Here is a 7,378-nt window from a genome sequence, read left to right on the forward strand (position 1 = left end):
CTCAAGTCCGCCAGCAGGGAAGCCACTCATAAAAAGCAGCGCTCCTTTCTGGTTCACAGAAGGGGGTCCTGAGCGTTTGTTCAGGAGACAAACCCTTAAAGTATTTCAGAATGGGTGCTACAGGGGTATGGTCGCGGATACATGATACATAACCATCATGTCAAACTGGGGCCGACAATACCAATGCTCCTAACTTGTGCCCCATTAAAAAATAAAAATAACAAAATCACCTGTATGCAGTTTGGCCGTGCCTACACCATTGCCGGCAAGACCACCAAGCTGAACCCGTTTTCAGCCGGAATGGCTGACCATCTAATGTCTGTGGGTGCCTCCCATCAATCCCCAATCAGTGGGAATAAGGCTCCTTTCACACTGCCGTTCCCAGTGCCGGCAGAGAACAGCCTGCCTGAGCTCTCTGGACCCAGCAATGATGGATGTTATTGGCATGTCCGCCAGCCCCCATGACTATAATGGGGTCTGGCGGAGATCCAGCCAGATAAAAAAATAAATGCGCTACGATCAGATTAACATCGGGAATGTTGGATTTCACTGTCCAATCCTTTAATTCTCAAGGAGATAAGCCATTGCCAGGGGTATCGGCCATGGCCTCCTGCCCTCTTCCTACTTAACACATGTATGCTCTGCCCTTACAGACAATATTTAGTGGTGGTGCCCCCATAAAAGTGACTGCACTTGCGCCACTGCCATGCTTTCAAAAGCTGATCAGTAGGAAAAACGCCTCTTCTGCAGACAGCCAATGCTCCCTGGGGGAATAAAAGGGATCCAAAGTAGATCTCCAGGAAGAAGGAAACCCGTCTCTGCCACCTAATGGGGGTAGTTACCCTGTGAGTCAATGTCTGAACTTTTAATAAAAGACTTGAAACATGACTAAGGTTATAAAGCCAAACATTCTTCACACATGACCACGCTGCTGCTCCTCTATGAGAAGGCATATTAGCCATCAGGGTGTGTTTGCTCCACTGGTCGGAGCTCCCTATCCATAAGCATTAGGAAATGGTGTGGAGAAGCCAGCAGGAGAACAGCATGGTAGCCCTACATCGCGATCTCTCAGTCTACATATACCAGTCAGAAAACTACATTCCTGGTGTAAATTAACCATTAGTGGAAACATTTTCAAACACATCAAGAGAAAACCTAAAATGATAAGCTCCATTAGTGAAGGCCTGGCTGCTTGTGACCTGATCAGCCCGGAGCTATGTTAAAGTGACACAGTGACTACCGTCACGTGATGAACTTTAGGTGTATACGGTAAATGATGGACGTAACTGCAGTTTGGGGTTTTGTAGCAGAAGATGCTGCATATAGGACAGACTGGTCACCACCACTAGACATTTTACAGGGCTTCCATGATGTATATGCCATGAGGAATAAAATAAGTTTACCCATGGGCTTACATACACGTACCTACCCTCTGCCCGTGGCAACCTTTAGCATTGCTTAGCAACAGGCCAAGCTCCGGAAACGCACCAAATCTGTGTGACATACCCATTATAGACAGATTCTCTGAGCACAGTGGGAACGACAATACTAATAAAGGCCAACACCAGGGCCGAAAAACAAGCGTGACAACATGACGATAACCAGGACGCTCGAAAAACTCTCATTAGGGAGTGTAACAGGGCCCGGGGTGACTAATTCCAATGGGGAATTCCAATTTTCATCTCATAAAACATCTGAATTCCCCTGAACTTTGATCCTCATTTCACAATATACAGTATATGGCCACAACTTTCTAGTTTTAATTTGAAAAAATATATACCTGCATTGTTAACCCCAAGAGTGCTGGGTTGTGAGGTCACATCCTGATGTTAACATTATAAAACCAGCATTTTATTACAATTTACATTTTCACAACCTTTCAGCATTGAAAGAGGAACCCGCAACCAACGCTCTAACTTTCATTAGTTCACCATGAACTAACCCGCTGCAGTGGCAAACGCGAAGAACATCTAAAAAAAGTCCATAAATATGTGAACTGTAGTGTGGACACAAGGGGAGAAGGCCCTCATGAAGCTTTCTGGCGTCTCTTAAAAATTATCCCCATGGCCACTGCTTCGGATCTGGCGGCAGCCAACCGCACAACGCATAGGTAACAAGCCATGATCACTCATTCTTTCTGGCCAATAGAAGAGGTTTCTAGGGGTTCTCTGCTCTAGTTAATAAAGTAGGGGACCCCTTAATAAAGTCTATGTGATGTCTCCGTCACCTGCTGTTGTACTTCTTTCCATAGTTTAACGGGCAAGTTTATGAGAGTGACCAAGGAAAAACTGCTGTCGGCTAGCTATCATTGCATCCGTTGTCCATCATCATGATGAATGTAAAAAATGAAATCAGACGACATACAGAACATGGCAATCTCTTTCCAACCAGCCGTGTATCTCACATGGATCCAGAGATTCTCTCCGCCCACCCCCCCCCCCCACCCCTTTGCTCTGCGGGCGAGCACTGTCAGGGGGCATATCCTTTCTACCGCAGCTGGGGGCAGGAACTAAGCATGTGCTTCCATCTCAGTGAGCAGGACAGCGAAATTACAAAGAGAGCAAACAGCAGGTGGCGCTACAGTTATATTTCAGTAAATAACTTAGTGGCTATACAAAATTTTCAATTACACACAATTACAGCAGTATTTAGATGATGGTTTGAAAAATGTAGAATATTTTTCGTGGGACAATCCCTTCAAGGGATGGGAAAGAAGCAATTGCCATTAAAAAAATTTGACAGAACAGAGCAGTCCGCCGGATCCTCTACTTCAGCGCAATCTCTATTGACTGCAGTGAGGTCCAGCAGTGATTCATTTGATTTGCGGCTAGACAAAAACCGTTGCATGCACTGTTTTTGTGTCATCACCTGCATTTGCGCCGGTTCACCAAAACGGAGATGTGAACGCAGCCTTAGGCTAGTTTCACACTAGCAGCAAGGAACTCTGGCAGGCTGTGAACCGCCTGTCAGATTCGTGCTGGCGCCCCCGGGCTACCGCTCTGGCCCCATTGACTATAGTGGGGGCGGGCCGGAGTTGTCAGCGCAGGTCCTGCTGAATGAAGATGTAAGATTTCTATCTGATGTCCCCGCCCTCACCACGTGGTGAGCGCGATTACGTCAAAGGTCCTTTTGCGGGTCCTGAAAGAAGAAGCAAGATGATGATGCCAGCTGCGCTATCAATTGGATGAGCCGAGTTCATTTTTTCTGCCCTCAAGCAGCATTTTAGTAAGCACTCTGTATTAAGAATGCTATTATCTTCCTTTATAACCAAAGGGAAAAGAAAATGAACACCGAATGCAAATCCGAACTTCAGTCAAGAAGTCCGGGTTCGGGTACCACATTCAGTTTTTTTCTCACGTGCGTGTAAAACGCATTGCACTGACTGCAATTGTGTGCCTACTTGCGCGGTTTTCCCGCAATGCACACGCAACGCATCCAGAGCAAATCTGGAACGGCCGTGGGGAAGAGGCCGAAGATGGGCTTATGTCCAGACTGAGTAGCCTCGTATACTTATCTGGAGTCATGGGAGTCCTTTGCAGCAAATACACACTGCCAATCATAAGGCCGAGGCTACGCAGCGACATGAAAGCCGCATTGCATCTAATGATTACACCGCAGCACACTACTACAGAAAATCCAACATTGCTAGATTTCTGTCACAGGTGCACGCCACTTTAGACCACAATGCAGGTTACCTGCAACTGTTCGGTGTCTTGGTTTCTTTAACAGGCCATCAATAGTCGCACAAGGGGCAGGAAAGTCGCACAAATATTTCTGGCCCCACAACTTTTCTGCGACTTGCTGTCGTGGAGCCCCAGCCTAAGGCCTCCTGCACATGACTGTTTTCAGGTCCGCAAAATGCAGATGCAACCCAGGCGCATCCTGCAATTTTTTCAGGACCCACTGTAAAAAAATAAATAAAAGCGTATTCTTGTCTGCAAAACAGACCGTTGGACAGGTTCATTAAATTCAGCCCCTTGCTTCGGACAGTGCTGTTTTTTTGCGGACCCAGCCGTGTGCATTAGTCCTAAAGGGGGTCCTTAAAGCTCTCTGCCTGGTGCTGCCCTCATACACCAGTTATAAGGAGATGTCTACTCTACGCCTGGAAAGGTGCAACGTTGGGCACAAAGGGGATTGTAATGAACGTACCTGAGCAGAGGAAGCAGTTACAATACACTTGTCACATGGACTTCTCTATGAATATCAGACAGTGGACCCCCCCCCCCCCCAGAAATAAAACCAAACGGGGCCCCAACAAGGTCTGACTTCCTACGACTCCGCCACTGATGGTTGTGGACGTAAATCCATACTTACAATGTAGATACCAAAGGACAAAGCAAAAACTAATACAGAAAAGAACCTGCAATATAACCTGCGGCGGTTCCTTTAGGCGACGCACAGGCCATGAAATAGTTACTGTCCCACAAACGCTGGATTCGGCTTAATTCCTTCACTGACAGACAGCCCTACAATGACTCGCAAAGCCATCTGGCAGCAGAGGGGATTAGAGCGAGGCTTTCCATAGCCTCAGCCCCAAAAAGGATGCCCTCCAAGGTGCACAAAGTCAGAGATCTGGGCATGGAGGGGCTGCCCAAGCCCTGGAGGGAGTAGCGCACTCAGAAGGCTCCATCAATCTGTGCAGCTCACTACCAGTAAACTCCAGTCACCTGTGATCACATTTGAGGGTCGCCCTGGTCCTGCCCAGACACATCTGCGGCTCCTCTCCTAAGGGGGCTGGGATGGGGAGCAGGCGCCTTGCCTTGGTGCTGGGTCACCTCAGCCCATGTCCTCCATCTCCAACCCTCTGCCCCATGGACATGACGGCCCCTAGGCTGCTGCCCTTAGAGGTGGAGGATACTTGGATTAGCGGCGCTCAAAGCTCCCCGATAATATCCCCCACCCCCATACAAATCTGTGATCGGGCTCCACTAACTTCCTGGGAGCCGTTACCGGGCCGATCTCACAGTCTGCACGACCCTCCTATCAGTGATGTCCGCCACCGGCAAGGTCCTGACAGCCCGGCCTCCCTCCGTATCCCCCGCCAGCTCAGAGCCGCTTTCTCCTCACCTGTCTAGTGGCCACATAGCCGCCCCATCTCCTCGCCGCTGCTGCTCTGATCTCGGGACTCGCCGCTCTCCTTCCCTCTCCAGCCGCCGATCCCTCCGTGCAGCTCCTGCTCTATACAGTAATGGCGGCGCAGCGACACCCCCCCTTCCCCAGGCCCGATGGAAGCGTCGCGAACGCGGACATGTGGACGCGCATTCCCCGAAAAGCCTCAAGTTCGCTGACGTCATCCACATCATCAACGTCATCACAGGGAACAGTGCTCCTCCACGTCAGACCACGCCCCTACCATTCCCCACTTAGCTTTCCTGGCTCCGCCCTTCCACGTACTTGGACCACACGCCTTTTCGAGTCCCCGCCCTCTCCTGCTACCACAAAGCACTCTGGGACATGTAGTTTTGCAGGCATTAGCGCAAAAAACAGGATGCGGTGTTCATGCTATGCTCTCGGGTTGCTCTTTACGTTTTTGTATTTATTACGATGTAATGAATGCATATTAATCGTGCGGGAGTTTAGTATTTACAACACAAACACATGTATAATGAAACCTCAATGCTGACATGAAGGTGAAGTATTTTTCACACGCATAACTTCTGGGTGGGCAGGGGTGGCTTCAGCTGACTGAAACCAGGGGTGGGTCCGTCCACCCCTTGCCAAATTGTAGTGGAGGAGTGCCATAGGTGGACTGTCAAGTTGCTGCCCTCTGCAGGTAGGGAATGGTGCTGCATGAGGGTAGTCCTCAGCTGGCCTCATGGGTGCTGCAGAGGGTAGTCCTCAGCTGGCCTCAGGGTGCTGCAGAGGGTAGTCCTCAGCTGGCCTCAGGGTGCTGCAGAGGGTAGTCCTCAGCTGGCCTCAGGGTGCTGCAGAGGGTAGTCCTCAGCTAGCCTCATGGGTGCTGCAGGAGTGTAAATTATCGGAACAAATCTACTATGAACGCCCATTCCCACTGAAAATGTGACATAAATTGTGCTGTGTGAACAGCGACAACTGCCTGCTCGCATAGGTGTGCGCACTGGGTGTGCCGGGTGTCCCTGGGCACACCCTAGTCAAGCCTCAAAATTGAGGTTCTGTCAGAAGGTTATATTACCCCTGTATAATTGACCCTGATGCCCCTCAGTTATATTACCCCTGTAGACTATCTCCTGATAGCCCTCCTCAGTTATATTACCCCTGTATAATATCTCCTGATAGCCCTCAGTTATATTACCCCTGTATAATATCTCCTGATAGCCCTCCTCCGTTATATTCCCCCTGTATAATATCTCCTGATAGCCCTCCTCCGTTATATTCCCCCTGTATAATATCTCCTGATAGCCCTCCTCCGTTATATTACCCCTGTATAATATCTCCTGATAGCCCTCCTCCGTTATATTACCCCTGTATAATATCTCCTGATAGCCCTCCTCAGTTATATTCCCCCTGTATAATATCTCCTGATAGCCCTCCTCCGTTATATTACCCCTGTATAATATCTCCTGATAGCCCTCCTCAGTTATATTACCCCTGTATAATATCTCCTGATAGCCCTCAGTTATATTACCCCTGTATAATATCTCCTGATAGCCCTCCTCAGTTATATTACCCCTGTATAATATCTCCTGATAGCCCTCCTCCGTTATATTCCCCCTGTATAATATCTCCTGATAGCCCTCCTCAGTTATATTACCCCTGTATAATATCTCCTGATAGCCCTCCTCAGTTATATTACCCCTGTATAATATCTCCTGATAGCCCTCAGTTATATTACCCCTGTATAATATCTCCTGATAGCCCTCAGTTATATTACCCCTGTATAATATCTCCTGATAGCCCTCCTCCGTTATATTACCCCTGTATAATGTCTTCTGATATCCCTCCTCCGTTATATTCCCCCTGTATAATATCTCCTGATAGCCCTCCTCAGTTATATTACCCCTGTATAATATCTCCTGATAGCCCTCCTCAGTTATATTACCCCTGTATAATATCTCCTGATAGCCCTCAGTTATATTACCCCTGTATAATATCTCCTGATACCCCTCCTCCGTTATATTACCCCTGTATAATATCTCCTGATAGCCCTCAGTTATATTACCCCTGTATAATATCTCCTGATAGCCCTCCTCCGTTATATTACCCCTGTATAATATCTCCTGATAGCCCTCAGTTATATTCCCCCTGTATAATATCTCCTGATAGCCCTCCTCCGTTATATTACCCCTGTATAATATCTCCTGATAGCCCTCCTCCGTTATATTACCCCTGTATAATATCTCCTGATACCCCTCCTCCGTTATATTACCCCTGTATAATGTCTCTTGATAGCCCTCCTCAG

General features: G+C 48.3%; 1 protein-coding gene across 2 annotated transcripts in view; it reads right to left on the reverse strand.

Moving 5' to 3' along the window:
- ARHGAP5 (Rho GTPase activating protein 5) overlaps nt 1–5,249 on the reverse strand; it is a 118,585-nt gene extending 113,336 nt beyond the window's left edge. For both annotated transcript variants that reach the window (XM_044272429.1, XM_044272430.1), the window contains exon 1: nt 5,068–5,249. The gene's annotated coding sequence lies outside the window, so the exon portion shown is untranslated. The remainder of the gene's footprint in view (nt 1–5,067) is intronic.
- Nucleotides 5,250–7,378: the final 2,129 nt, after the last annotated feature.

Source organism: Bufo gargarizans, chromosome 11 (assembly GCF_014858855.1).
Source record: "Bufo gargarizans isolate SCDJY-AF-19 chromosome 11, ASM1485885v1, whole genome shotgun sequence".
Lineage (NCBI taxonomy): Eukaryota > Metazoa > Chordata > Amphibia > Anura > Bufonidae > Bufo > Bufo gargarizans.